Source organism: Trachurus trachurus, assembly GCF_905171665.1.
Source record: "Trachurus trachurus genome assembly, chromosome: 13".
Classification (NCBI taxonomy): domain Eukaryota; kingdom Metazoa; phylum Chordata; class Actinopteri; order Carangiformes; family Carangidae; genus Trachurus; species Trachurus trachurus.
Genome location: NC_139892.1, coordinates 37,742,452 through 37,758,164, shown reverse-complemented (window position 1 = coordinate 37,758,164; position 15,713 = coordinate 37,742,452). Strand labels below are relative to the sequence as shown.

Genomic DNA, 15,713 nt, shown 5'->3' with positions numbered 1-15,713 from the left:
TTCTGACTTTAATCTCACTATTCTGACTTTAAACGCAAAATTCTGACTTTAATCTCAGAATTCTGACTTTAATCTCAGTATTCTGACTTTAAACGCAAAATTCTGACTTTAATCTCAGTATTCTGACTTTAAATGCAAAATTCTGACTTGACTTTAATCTCAGTATTCTGACTTTAAATGCAAAATTCTGACTTGACTTTAATCGCAGTATTCTGACTTTAAACGCAAAATTCTGACTTTAATCTCAGATTTCCGACTTTAATCTCAGAATTCTGACTTCTGGCTGAGCTGACCCTCCTCCCTCCCCCTCTGGCCATGTGCATTTGTTTTCAGCGAAGGCAATCCAATCCATGGAGCCAGCCATGTCTACCAATGTGGGTAACATATGTGTATATTTGTGCAGTCTTCTCTGTCATAAACAAGAGATTAGGGATTACGGGGTGTGTGTGTTTGTGTCGTGGTGCCGGCGATACAAGATCTGGGACACCGGGTCGGAGGCTCTGATCTTACAAGGTTGGTTTTCAGCCAACAGACTCCAGGTGGAAGGCAGAGAGCCTCATTTCTCCCTGTAACAAGTCATTTAACCATCACAATGACTAAAAATCGTGCCTAGTTCCTCTTTAATACAACAGGTACAGGTGACAGACTGCTGTCATTTTACCAAGGACACTGGAACTGCTGTCTTGTTTTGAAACACACTTAAGATGAGCACCAATGCCAAAAGCTACACTATCCTCCTTACATAAAGCTGCAGCAATAGGACGTGCTGGTTTGCATGAAATGTAGAAATGTCACCACAACACTGCAAATATATCAAACCTGCAACACTTGTACACTCTGGAAACAGGCTCAATCACCATTATGTAACTGCTGAGGACAGATAGTCACTCTTAGACATGAGACTTTTACATTTATATCTTTGAGAAGCCACTTCAAATGAGCAAACATTTCATAAATCAAGTGATTAATTAGTAGCGTAAGTGAAAGAACTGTGAAACCTGTACAGTTAAAATGACTCGGGGTCAGACACTGTTGTTCTCTGTGATCTTCCTTCAGCAGTGTTACAAGTGGCTGTTGTTCGATGACTGCCGATGTCATGGCCTTGTGGAGACCAAACAGTGTGTGTGTGATGTGTTTTTAATCCACAGACTGTAGTAAATTCTTTTCTCCATATCTGCCTCAAAGCCACTTGTCTTCTTTGCAGCTCTCTAACAGTTTGAGCTGAATTGAAGGATTTTTTTTTTTTTTTTTTTTTGCAGTTGTGCCCTCATTACCATGCAGACCTATATTTTCAACAGTACAACTCCCTAATTATCCCTGCTGTCGTAGTTTTGCATCAGGGGCAGCGGTGGGAGGGGGGGTGCTCTGGAAAAGCTTTCATGTGCAACGCTGTTAGGGTCCATTTATTTTCAACTCCATTCCTTCAGCAAAAAAAAAAAAAAAAATGAACTGGTGAGCAAGATTTCTGTGCGCCGGGTTCACAGCCGAGTGTTTGTTCCCGATTATTCCCGGAAAGAAAGGAAGATGAAGCTCTGCATTTTTGAAAAGAGGAATTTCTGTAGTACAATACAAACATGTGTTTGCTGAGGTCGCCAGTAAAGACCTCATCTAAAAGGGCATAAGAGTTCATCCAAGTCAAACATTTGAAGTTTCTAGAGCTAACAAATAATAATCACAAGGGGCAGGGAGGCAAGAAAGTGGTATCTGAAGAGCTTCTGGAAAGATCCATGGGATCTCATGTAAGTTAATGTATAAAATAGTTTGACCCATGAATGAAAACACTGACTGCAATCAATATTCAGATTAAAGCAGGGGTGTCAAACTCATATTAGTTCAGGGGCCACATAGGAGCATCATTTGATCTCAAGTGGGCCGGACCCGTAAAATGATAACATTATAACCTATGAATAACGACAACTCTAAATGTTTCCCTTTGTTTTAGTGCAAAGAAGTAGAAGAAAAAAATACATGTAATTGCAACAGTATCAGGCCTCTTCTTCAATGTAATTTTCACACTTGGCAAATTCATCCCCCGGGCCTGAGTGGACCCTTTGGTGGGCCGGTTTTGGCCCGCGGGCCGTATATTTGACACCCCTGGGTTAAGGTCAATATGCCAGTTTCTGAAACATTCAGAATAACCTGTTTACATGCGTAAGCAAACAGGGTTAATCCTGTAAACATGGTCATTGTAATCAATTGAGCTATCCCGACATCCCAATGTGGTGTTTTCTTGCTTTTTTAAGTAGTTCCTGTACTCAAAAGTCCAAGATTCCTTGCTAATAGAACATGTGCAGAACACAAATGAATGTTCCTTTCCATGGGGATATCCCAATAGGCGTATACATGACCAAATATTCCCGTTAGAAAAGGAGTAACCCAGGGTTTTTTTTCAAAAGGGTTATTGGTGTCTACATGGCCGTGTGCAACCAGATTATTGCTAATATTCCATTATGAAAGGGTTTTTGACTGCATGTAAACGTAGTCACTGTCAAATCTTTTATTGCTTATTATCAAATATCCATAAAACTACTGACATCATCCCCATCTGTCTTCACTGTGCTTTCTAAGTGCTAATTAGCATGCTAATATGTGAAACGAACATGAACATGGAGAATGTGGTAAGACTCAAAGATCCACTGTGAGGATGATCGGACACTAAGTCTTGTAATGGATTTTAAAACATATCGAAATAGAATAAATTTCACACCTCACTTTAATGCACATATCTCTGCTACATATGCAGATATCCCATAGATGACATGCTGGCAGCTAATTGTGGGCCTTCCAGATCCACAGTGACTGTGAAAAGACCGGTCCACATGAGACTGAGACCACCAAGCCTGATCTCGCCAAGATAACTAAATTCAGCCGTCCCACTCTGAAAAATGAGATAACTTTAGCTGCTGCTGTTTAAAAAAAAAAAAAAGTTTAGCCACTGCTCCAAACACAACAGTAGGTTCCAGTTTGGTATTCCAGCAGCTCCTTTTGTTGAAAACACAGATTCTGTCTGTTAAAGCAGAAGTAAGCGATCCGGTCGTTTTGGCTAATGCTGCGTTCCAGGTAGGCTTTTGAAACCGTAAATTACAGCTTCAAGTCACGACTTACGACTTTGTATCGTTCCAGGCAACCCGTAACTCGTGTTTTTCTGACCTGTTTTACCTGTGAAAGTCACTATAACGGCCACTCGTAACTTCCGACCCGTGAAGTCGTACCAGATCGAACTGGTACGACTTCACAGGTCGGAAAAACACGAGTTACGGGCTGCCTTGAATGCACCATAACAGATGGAGTTAGCAGTCCCCGCCCTCGTCCCTACGTCACCACATTCAGGCGCATCCCTTGGCTGCACACACAGAGAGGACCGCCCCTTTATGCAGTTCTCTCTCCTCATTGGATAAAGGTTGTAGGATACAAGGAAAGTTTTCTCTTCGGCTCAGAGCAGAGCAGAGTGACTGACAGACCCGTGTTTCAGACCAAACACTCTATAGAAGTGATTGCTGTCGGAAGATATAACTATTTAAGACTTATATTAACACAAACATTCACCTTACTTCTGCTTTCAGATGCTGATCCTGTGATGTAAACCTTCAGCCAACACCTGCACCCCATCACCCACCCCCCCACCCACCCAGTCAATGTGTCCTTGAGCAGAACCCCACACCTGCAGGTTGGAGTCCTGCTCTGCTCCTGACCTTCTCTCCTGACCTCTGACCCTCTGCTCTCAGAGGGTCAAGTGAAAGAGGATTTCCCTGCAGGGAGCAATAAAGTTTCAAATGACATGACACTTGATTTAAGCCTGTTAAATCCATCAGTGGGCTCAGGAGAGGGCTGCACGCAAAGCTCTCCCATAGGTTCACATGTGAAGGAAGACACTGTACAGAGACACACAGAGCGGCTAAGAGCAGGACAGCATATCAGCCGCACCGCACGTCTTCACAACACATAAAACCAAATCTGATCAAATCAAATCAAATCAGGTCTGGGCTGTGCTGTCTGAAATAGGGAAAAAAAAAAGAGGTTGCTTCTGTTTTGACATGATGGCACTGTCACAGTCTGCCTCCAGCTTCTCACAACTTAGAGCCGCCAAAGCTCACTAATGCAAGTTACCTTACTGTAGCCTTCCCACAGCCACATGCATATGCAGAAACACACTGTAGTATAAACACACTCCGCTATGTGTCCACCGTCTGTGTCTGCGTCCATTTTGGAGAGTATTGTGCAGGTTCATTCAGCAGCAGCAGCAGCAGCAGCAGCAACAAGGCTCAACTCAGAAATAATGCTGTCAGATTTTCCAGTAGCAGAGAATATGAAATTCTGAGCATGCTAAAAAATACAATTCACCACATCAGCTTTGTGCATGTGCTGAAAAAAAAAAGAAACATCTCCACATAAAGTCATCACTACCAGCATTACTTTGTTACTATGAATGAAAACATGTGGGGGGGGGGGGGGAAATGGAAAAGGAGCACAACTACTAACAGGCAGCCAATCAGCATCCATCAAAGATGCTGAAGAACAAGAATGATGATGGCAGATCATTTATCACATGAACCTGAACAGGTCATTCCTACTCAGAGAGAGTTGTGTCTTCTCATTAGGAACTGATTGTGATGAAGTGTACACAGATGATTTTCTATCCATGTCTCTATATTAAAAATGAACTTAGATCTTACACAACAGCTGGAGCAACTGGAATCAGAGAGTGTGTTTTTTCAGTCTGATGCTCATGTAGGTCTCAATGAGTTTTTAATGAGAAGCTCAAGCTCCCTCCATGAACAAACTCACTACTGGTTGGAAAGTTTAAAATGGCTTTTCCTCATTAAAATCTCAAGCATTTGACATCTCAGTTGTAGATGTGTGTGTAGGCTGTGTAGTGCTGCACTCACACCTGACACATGACAGACTGCAGGCCAGCTGAGCCCATCCACACACCTACAGAAGCTGTTTACATGGGTGCTCCAGCTGGGCAGGACGACCCCCCCTCGTCCCCCCTCGTCCCTCCGCATCCACACTGGTTCATCTTCCAGCTGCTGATACATCTGGATGTGACGTGAAGAGCAAAAGCTCAAAGCACAACATTGATCGGTTTTATTTTCATTTTTTTTATGACTGTTACCAGGCTCACAACTATTTTTTCATAATTGTTACATCTGTTCATGATTGTTTCAATTGAGCTCTGACATGTATTTATTATCATAAATTGGTTTGTTAAAGCTATCAGTAAGCGATCCGGTGGTTTTGTCTAACTTCCTGTCAGCAGATGGAGTTAGCAGTCCCCGCCCTCGTCCCTACGTCACCACATTCACGCGCATCCCTTGGCTGCACACACAGAGAGGACCGCCCCTTTATGCCGTTCTCTCTCCTCATTGGATAAAGGTTGTAGGATACAAGGAAAGTTTTCTCCTCGGCTTACAGCAGAGCAGAGTGACTGACAGACCCCTGTTTCGGTCCAAACACTCTATAGAAGTGATTGCTGTCGGAAGATACAACTATTTAAGACTTATATTAACACAAATATTCCACTTACTTCTGCTTTAACACAACAGATAAAAAACTCTGATGATATAAAGCAACGACTGGAAGTTTAACTTAAAAATGATCAGCTGAGGTGAGAAGTGAACTGGATGCTGTTTATCATCTCTCTGCCTCATTAAGTCATCCTACAGGCTGATTCAGTCATCATAACTAAACACATCTGGAGTGTGGACATCAGCACTGTGAATTTACAACTGCAGGAGATTCTGCACCATAAACTAAATCAGCTTCTACACATTACAAACGCAAATCGCCAAAAAACGAACATACGTCTCACAGCTGATTCAGTCTAGTGGCAATTTCCGCCAGTATCTGACTGAATGTGCCATGAGGGAAACAGTGGATTGGCAAATCAAAATGGGTTTGCACCGTGACGTATTTGCAGAGTGATTGTCGGTTTGAGTCGCCGAAATCCATCATCTCAACGTTTCTTCTCAAACATCCATCTCACTCACTGAAGCTCCGGGATGTTTGTTGAACTACGATAAAACGTTAATCGTTTGTAATACAGGGTTCCTACAGCTTAAGCTAAGTTAAATTTAAGACTTTTTAAGACTTTTTTAAAGCCACTGGAAATGAAATTAAAGACCGACTTCATGATAAACACAAATGCAGAAAAAAGAAGAAAAAAAAACACCACATCAATTACATAGGGTTAGGGACAATTTTACCCACTTTCCTATGTGATCCAAGGTAAAGTGACTGCTACATGAACATTGGATTGTGTCTCTTTCCAGCTGTCCTTTCAAAATAAATGCATAAAAAGTCTGAAAAAAAAACCAAAAAACACTGACTGATGTTATCCAATCTGGATACAATCTGAATACGAGACACATGTTAAAGGGATACTTCACCCAAAATCGATAATTCACCAATCATCTACTCACCATCATGCCAAGGAAGGGTTTGGAGAACTTTCAGAGTCATCAAAACGCTTTAGGAGTTCCAGGGGGGGTCCGGCTGGCAACGGATTTTCATATAATGGCGGCGGATATAGAGTTCACTTTTGAATGGTCCAGAACACACACTATGAAACATCCAAATACCTCCAGAGATTTGCTGAGAGATGTTCGTAAACTATTGGATGTATGATGTAAACACGGAAGAACATCTCGCAGCAAATGTCACACAGCCACTGGGAGCTACTACTGCTACAACAAGGATAAAAACAGAGATCAAATATTTTTTCCGTACAACTTTTTCATATGGCGGCTTAGGTCAGTACAGACGAGCAGTATGGAGGTATCTGGATGTTTCATAGTGTGTTTTGGACGATTCAAAAGTGAACTCTATCCGCCGCCATTATATGAAAATCCGTTGCCAGCCGACGGACCCCCCCTGGAACTCCTAAAGCGTTTTGATGACTCTGAAAGTTCTCCAAACCCTTCCTTGGCATGACGGTGAGTAGATGATTGGTGAATTATCGATTTTGGGTGAAGTATCCCTTTAATGCTTAAAGCCTTTCGTCTGTCTGTCCACATTTAACAGAGCAACCCACCAGTTTGTTGGCGAGCAGCGAGAGGTGATAACAGCGTGTTGCAGAGCACTGACTCAGGACCAGCTGAATCCCTGTCAGTCCAGACCCCTAGCTGGACCCCCAGAACCACATCAGTCTTTTTCTTGTTCTTCCCAAACCAAGCGGCAGCTCATCCACCTCCGTCTCACTATAGGCATTCCTCACAACAAGCCTCCAGTTTAAAGGGACATTCTGTATTTCCCCCCCTCCCCACCTCCCCACCACCTCCCTGTCCATAGTGGCATCATTATAAGAGCCTATTATGGCGTTACAGAGGCCGACTCACAGAGCAAAAGCCTTGTTTCTGTCCGCCATGGGAGCCTTCTATAGAGCCGCGACTCCCTCCTTCAACAGAGAGGCCCCTTCATCACGCTGCCCTCCTCCTCCTCCTCCTCTCATCCTCCTCGCTCTTCTCCCTCAGACACAGGCAAGCCTTTATCTGCCCATCATGTGCTCGCTCTCTCTTTCTCTTTTTTCTCCAGCCTGACCCTGTTTTCCACAGCGAACAGGCATGCCAGTTAGGATTTGGGGGGGGGGAACACACACACACACACACACACACACACACACACACACACACACAAACACGCAAACATAGCAATGAGGGGGGTGGGGGGAAAGGCTGATTTGGAAAGCCAGCTAAATATTTTATCCATGGCCACGTTATCTGTGTGTGTAGCTTAATACCGATTTGATGTTATCTTCTAAGTCTTTCCAGCAGTTTTTTTTTTTTCACATTTTATTTCCTGGTCAAATAATCTCATCCTATCTGCTGTGCAGCATCTGAACTGTGCACACACCATGTCATCTGAGCTCTGTTGTCTTTGCTAACAACTAGCAGAATAAACATACAGTAAATCAGCCATAACCCTGCAAACTATACGTTTTTTTTTAACATTAGATAATATGTTGATCTTTATTTTCCATCTTTTAATCTTTTGATCTGAAAAAGAAATCACAGTTTCCCAAAGAGAAAAGGCAACATCCTGCTGGAACACAACGCAAATCCTTCATCTCAATCTCTGAAACCAGTGTTCAGATCGATAAATACATCTATCAATCAATCAATCAATTGATGATCAAAAATGTAACCAAAAAAACAAGCCAATCAATGAATGATGTCATGACAACTGGATGGATGAAAATCAAGCTAAACCATGTGGTGAACAGTGAACATCAGTGTGTTGCTGTAATGCAATCCAACCTACAGATAAACCATGACGTGCTGTTGTACATCGCGCAGAAACAACAGCGGTCATGATTATTTAATACTAAGTTCGCTTGTGAACAGTCGTCGTTGTCATCTAACCAGGAAACCATGACAACCTGAGCATCTTCTTCCAGACTGAAGTCATACGTAGGTGAACAACGGACGAACCTGCATGGTAACGAGGTGAATTGTTTCTACGCGCTGGTTTCATGTGTTGCACAGAATGTGAAGACCCTCGTGATGTGCATGTGATGTGAGAGGAATGGAGGAAACCATACAGTCTGAGTCGTTACGGAACAATTTCCTCCTTGTCCTCCGTCCCTCAGCGTCATCTTCAACTATAGGGCTGTTCGATTAATCGATTTAAAATCGTTATCGCGATTATTTGGAATCGTAAAAATCGATTTTTTTTACTCTAACTAGGGTAATTACGGTAAGCCCCCGTTCATGAAACTGGGCTGCGCTGAATTATGGTAATGACTGCTGCCTCCTTCCTCCCATCACGCTCTCCCATGCTCTCCCCACACACTTGTCGGCATTTTGCTAAGATAGATAGATAGATAGATAGATAGATAGATAGATAGATAGATAGATAGATAGATAGATAGATAGATAGATAGATAGATAGATAGATAGATAGATAGATAGATATTTTTTTAATTAATTTTTTTAAATTAGACTCTAGGTCCATTTAAAAAGACACAAACAGCACACAAAATAGTTTGTCATTTAACAAAAAAAAAATCTTAATCGTAATCGGAAAACGAATTTTCAGAGAAGAAAATCGAGATTTTACTTTTGGGCAAAATCGAACAGCCCTATCTTCAACCTCTATCCCGCTCCTCCTCCTCTTCCGACGCCCCTCACCTGCATCTCTCCATCTCTACCTCTAGTCTTTCTGCTGCTGTCCCCTACACCTGTCCAGTTTGTCCATCTTCATCTTCTCCCCCTTGCATCTGGCTCTTCCCCTCCTCTATATGAGCTCTTCGTTTTCCTTCACGTCTCCCTTTCCCCTCCTTTCCCCTCATCTGCTGTCCTCCACTGCTGTCTCCTTTGTTCCTCCATTTGTTTCCTCTCCTCTCCTCTCATTTGTTCGCCCTCCCTCTCTTGTCTCTGCTCTACCTCTTAACCATCCCTCTTTTCTTTTCCGTACACCTCCTCATGCTTGTTTCCTTTGTTTATCTCTTCTTGTTTTGTCTCTCGTTGCTTCTCATTTGTCCTGTATCCTTTAATGTGACTTGCCATCCTCCAGTCTCTCTGTCCTTCTCTTCTCTTCACATTTCCCTCACTCTCCTTTTCTCATATCTTTCCTTTTTCTAACATTACGCTCTTTGTTTTTCTTACTTTGTCTTTATATCTCCTGTCCTGCTTCTTTCCCTCTCCTCCATTCTTCCATTCTCCTCTTTCTTTTGCCCTTTAACCCTTAACTTCTATTCACTTTTCACCAGTTTGGGGTCTCACAATTCCCATAGACGAGTGGCTCACTGACCAGTGCACAGAACGCCTGTCTGCCCTCTCACCGACACACTGTGATAGAACAGCGAAGAAATCCAATAACCCAATAACTGATTCAGAGAAGTTGAAAGTTGTGTCATATGTACTCATGTTTACTGTAACAGCTGCAGTGAGAGCCTTCTGCAGTGGACTTTTCAGACATGACAGTGCACAGTTCACAGTGTATGTCCTTCTAGGCTGGAATGCACCTGTGGTGGAAAGCGAGTAGCTAAATATAGTTACGTCTTAAAACTAAGTGCAGATTTACTGTAAGACACCTGTTTTATACCTCATTTTTAGCTCATATCAACCTTATCAACCATATTTCTGCTTCATTAATCAGCCAGTTACTGTAAAATGCACAATGATGAAGCTTCTGTGCTCTGGTTTGTGTAAATCTGTATTCAACAACTCTGATACGACCCATACAAGCGCCTTATGAAATACTTTGGCGGACGAAACAGACCTTGGTTGTCATGGTTAAAACGATAATGGCCAGTGGCTACTATTACAGTGGTAGTGGTTTGGTTACAGTAAGTTTAGGAAAAGATTGTGAAGTGGGTTAAACCAAGTATCTTTTACGATTGGCATGGGAATCGAACACTCCTCTCAGTCAAATTGCTGTGAATTGTTGACTGGTCCCTCCATGAAAAGCTCCTGACATGGACTTTTTCTCTTTATGCTACATCACTGCACTTTTCCCTTTGCTGCTGTCATACCTACTACGACCACTAGATGTCGTCTAGCAACAAAACGTAATTAAGGGTCGTTAGAACCTGCTGCATAGGCTACACCAGTGGTTCTCAACGTAGGGTCCGGGGACCCCCAGGGGTCCTTGAGAGGGTTGAAGAGGGTCCCCAACTTTTTCTTGAAATTTTACCAATTTTTCTAGAATTGTTAAACTTATTTTTCTTTGAGAATATTTATATATTAGATTTCTTTAAACGTATTTTTTTGAGAATTTAACCACTCTTTTCTAGAAAATTTTGAACTTTTTTTGTTTGTTTGTTTTTTTGTTTGTTTTTTTTTTTACTTTTTTTGGGGGGGAGAATTTTACCACTTCTTCTTAGAAAATGTTTGAAGGTTTTTGGAGAAATTGTACCACTTTTTTCCAGAAATTTCTCCATAATATTTCCAAAAATCCACGCCATTGGCCCTAATTTGAATGTGGAAAACTTTATTCAGTCTCGGAACAAATGGTGTTTGCTTCAAAATGTTGTCCTATGGGGGTCCGTGGTCTAATTTGTGTCAATTTAGGGGTCCTTGATGTGAAAAACTTTGAGAACCACTGGGCTACACGACCTACGGCCTGTTTTTGGGAGGCTTTATTTTCATGACGTTCTGTGTCTAGTTTCATTTTGACTAACTACAGCACCAAATGTTCCTTTAAAAAAAAAAAACGTATCTTACCTAGTTGGAAATTGTTTTCTCTAATAAGCTGAATTAAACAATTAGCCTACGTGTGTATTTTAGTGTTACATTTGTCCCATCAGCCCAACCTACAAACACTGTGATTTAATCTAGTGGTTCTGAAAGTGGGGTCCAGGGCTCCTTGAGGGATCATTTATTTCCACTATAATTTATTCCAATGACAGATTATTTTTGTTCATGGCTTCACACACTGTAATAAAAATAATCTAAAACAAAAATCTCATCAGATGTGTGCCCGTGATCTAATCTATATCAATTTAGGGTCCTTAGTATGACTGACTTGACCTGCTCTGGCCATAAGCAGCAGCTATAACCGTTGAGCCATTGAATGGTTCACAGTAATGTTCACATAATGTGTCTGTAAACAGATTGTAGAGCACACAGTGTACATTACACATGAGTGGCCGCTGGTGAATAACAAGACAATATGTATAAGTAGCCTACATCACAGTGGCTGAAATATTTCTATAGCTGCACTTTTCTTTCATTTGTCTCCTCTTCCTCTCTTTCTTTTACTAAATTAATGCCATTTCTTTTATCTTCCTCTTTTTAAATTAGCCTCTTCTCGCCCCCACCTCCTAGAGGCTGTTGCTGCCTGTGAGCTCCTCTGTATCCATATACTGGGTTATACTATACTGTACACACACACACACACACACACACACACACACACACACACACACACACACACACACACACACACACACACACACACACACACACACACACACACACACACAGCCTATAATCTGTCAAAGCTCCGATAACGGGGGCGCGCCTGTGGAAATAGAACATAATTCTAATGAGAAGGAGGAGGGATGGAAGCGCGCTCCCGAGGCTGAGGGAGGAGGAGGAGGAGGGGAAGGAAGCCAGTCAGCCATCCAGCCGCGCGCGCATGCTCGAGACAGCAGGTGCCCGAGCCCCCATTGAAGAAAAAAACTCATTTGCATTGCTAATGAGCTCATCTGAGCCTCCTCCCCCTCCATTTTGGGGGGCAAAAAAAAAATTCTAATATGGCGACATGTTTTTATTCGTCTGCTCCTCTCCACACATCCTCCCCCTAAAAAGACAAATAAAAAACTAAAAAAAAAAATCGTTTTGTGATTATTTAAAATATAAGCAACGTTATATAACAGAATTTGGAGCAAGTAGAAAAAGTCCACAGACATAACATAACACCGAGCATGAAGAAGGTCACCAGACTTTACTGCTGCCTGGACTATTAAACACACACATGAAGTCACTGGAGTGAGATCATACGAAACTATCACGGCACCTTTTTCTCTCTTTTTTTTTTCCTTTTTTCCCCCTTTTTTTATTATCACAGACGCGGACGATTGTGTTAATGGGCCGATTGATACGTGTTTGCCTCCATCAGATTCACCCAGGGAACAATAGACCGAGGCTGTGTGTGTGTGTGTGTGTGTGTGTGTGTGTGTGTGTGTGTGTGTGTGTGTGTGTGTGTGTGTGGAGGGGGGGGGACTCAGCGCACTGCACATGGACTAACCCCCCCCCGAGCACCGTTACATGATCAATTACATTTATCAGTCAATGGAGAATCGTTACAACAATCAAGTGGCGATACAACAGAGCCGAGCCGCGACTCTTCGCTCCCACATCATCATCATCACCACCACCATCATCATCATCATCATCATCAACAACAGTGTTGAGGAGCTTCACTCTGTCTGAAATCCTCATTGAGCAAAACAAGTGAAGCGCCAAATTCCCAACAAGCGGAGCTCTTGTCTATTGTGGAGGAGAGAGAGAGAAGAGGCTGAAACCTTCCTCCTCCTCCTCCTCCTCTCAAACCTGCAACTTCTTCACAGCCACAGATAATATTGTTGTAATAATAATGATAATAATGATGATGATAAGAAGAATAATGATGATGATGATGATGATGACTTGTGTGTTTCATTGTGAGCAATGACCTCGTTCACATTTCACACATGGACGCCTGGCTGTGATTATGATGTGATTTCAAGTCTGTCTGTCGCCATGTGCGTGCGCTCCTTCACGCACTTCATGGAAAATGGCTGAGACCCTCTCCTCCTCCTCCTCCTCCTCCTCCTCCCCCCCGCCCCCCTTCCTTCCAGTCTCCCCCTCTCTCTCTGTCTCTGTCTCTCCTTCTCCCTACAGCGCGCGCACTGTATAATATTCTTGGTTTTATTGCAATGTTGTTGTTGTTGTTGTTGTTGTTGTTGTGATCATCATGGTCCATGCAGGCGCAAAAAACAACTTCATGCGCTTTTGCCATCCAGGTCTATGAGACTGTTGTTCTCCTCCACACTGCACGCGTTGCACGAACGCACACACGCACATACATACAGAGTCACAGATGACAAACACACACATGTCAGAAATGTAACATTTGACTGTATTATGTCAAACGCGCCGATATATTATCTACAGTGTGGAAGCAGCTCACACACAGTTTCCGATTCTAATGTCTCACAAACATCACAGCGTTTTATTCAACATCTTCATTTTTTATTTCTCTGTTGCTCCTGCAAGAAACTGCACACAAACACACAACCGCGCGCACACACATACACACATACAAACCCACCATCCATTCACCACATACAGCCAGAGCGGAGCCAGTCTGTGTGATTGATCCAGGTTCTGGTGGGATAGATCTGGACCATGTGACTGTTTCACCACTAGACTGATCAATCAATTAATTCTATTTCATCGCCATCATTTCTAATAGAGGCCTATTATTATTATTATTCCTCATTGCCTCCAGAGGCAGCTCGCGATCAACGGTTTTGGGGGGCACAATGCGCGCGGCGTCGCCAAACAACAGCCCCGTTTATTGTCCCCCTCCGCCACCACCACCAGCAGCAGCAGCAGCGCTCTCCCCAACAGACCCCCCGAAACCCATCCCCAGATAAAACACAAGCCCCTCTTGCACCAGAACCGACAGAAGCCCGGTCTCTCCTGAGCCGACTGTACTACTACTACTACCAGGTTAATTTGAACGTTAATGGCTAATTACCCGCCAGCTAATCGCTATTAAACGCAGTCGCGCAGGAACCTGTAGCCTCCCTCCCTCCCTCCACTATACTTGCAGGCAACTGGGGCAAATAAAACGGTTCATTTGTGAGGTGGTGGGGGAACAAAAAATGAATCTCGTGCAAGAGGTGAATGCAATCAGCTGGGAAGATGGAGAGATAACAGAGGAGGAATAAATAAATAAATAAATAAAGCAAACAAACCTCTTTTCGTGTGCGTAAATCCGTTTCCAAGCGCGCGGAGAGAAAGGTAGGCTAATAAGCTTGTTGTTGTGCTGCCGCGGCTAAATCCTACCAGCCATCCTCTCTCCCTCTCTCTCTCTTGGTCTGTGCCTAGGTCTCTCTCTCACTGTCTGTCTGTCTCTCTCTCTCTCTCACTCGCTCCCTCTCTCTCTCTCTCTCTCTCTCTCTCTCTCTCTCTCTCTCTCTCTCTCTCTCTCTCTCTCTCTCTCTCTCAGCCAATTGTGTGAGATGGAATTGGCGCGAGGGGTCGCGCAGCGGGACGTTGGCAGGTCCTACGTGCACGCAGCGCACACACACACACACACATGCAAAACACAGGACGCCTTCTACCTTGCTCACTCCCCTATGGTTGCCCTTAGCAACCACGGAGACCACCACCAACCCCGCCCTCTCCAACTCCAACCCCCCCTCCTCCTCCTTCTCCTCCCTTCCTAAATTTCATCACCCAGTTAAGGGGGTTAGAGAAAGAAAAGAAAAAAACGATCTTCTCGGGGTTAATTTTCTCGCGGGAGGACAGAGCTTTTAAAAAGACGACATTGTGAAAGAAGGATGAGAGAGAGAGAGAGAGATAGAGAGAAATAGAAGGAGAGAGGGAGTCAGCAGGAGTCTGCGCGCCAACAGCTTACAACTCTCCCTGTGGTGGCTGCTCCATTCACGTTTCAGGCATTGTTTTGTATCAGTGTGTGTGTGTGTGTGTGTGCGTGCGTGAAGGCAAGAGAACAATGGGGGCAAAGCATCAGAGCCATAGAGAGAGGAGGGGAGGGGAGGGGTGTGAATGGGGAGGGGGGAACAGAGGGAGGGGAAGGGGTGGTGGGGGTGAGGACGGAGGCACCCTTTCTTTCAAATATCAACCACTCAGAGTAAAGTAGTGGAAGGAGGATGGAGACACAGACCACGTCCACACTGAACTGACTGAATAATTAGAAAGAAAGAAAAAATCACATATACTTCTGCTCTGGTCATCATCTTTGTCTCAGGTTTATGAGTAGGTTAAAGCAGAAGTAAGCGATATATTTGTGTTAATATAAGTCTTAAATAGTTCTATCTTCCGACAGCAATCACTTACATAGAGTGTTTGGACCGAAACACGGGTCTGTCAGTCACTCTGCTCTGCTCTGAGCCGAGGAGAAAACTTTCCTTGTATCCTACAACCTTTATCCAATGAGGAGAGAGAACGGCATAAAGGGGCAGTCCTCTCTGTGTGTGCAGCCAAGGGATGCGCCTGAATGTGGTGACGTAGGGACAAGGACCAATCCATGACGAG

The 15,713-nt window shown here is 43.4% G+C and overlaps 1 protein-coding gene across 1 annotated transcript in view; it reads right to left on the bottom strand.

Annotated features, from left to right (window-relative positions):
- Positions 1–14,551, bottom strand: part of LOC310995723 (uncharacterized protein) — a gene marked incomplete at its 3' end in the record, with an annotated part of 48,272 nt that extends 33,721 nt beyond the window's left edge. The window contains exon 1 of the mRNA XM_083984847.1: positions 14,411–14,551. The remainder of the gene's footprint in view (positions 1–14,410) is intronic.
- Positions 14,552–15,713: the final 1,162 nt, after the last annotated feature.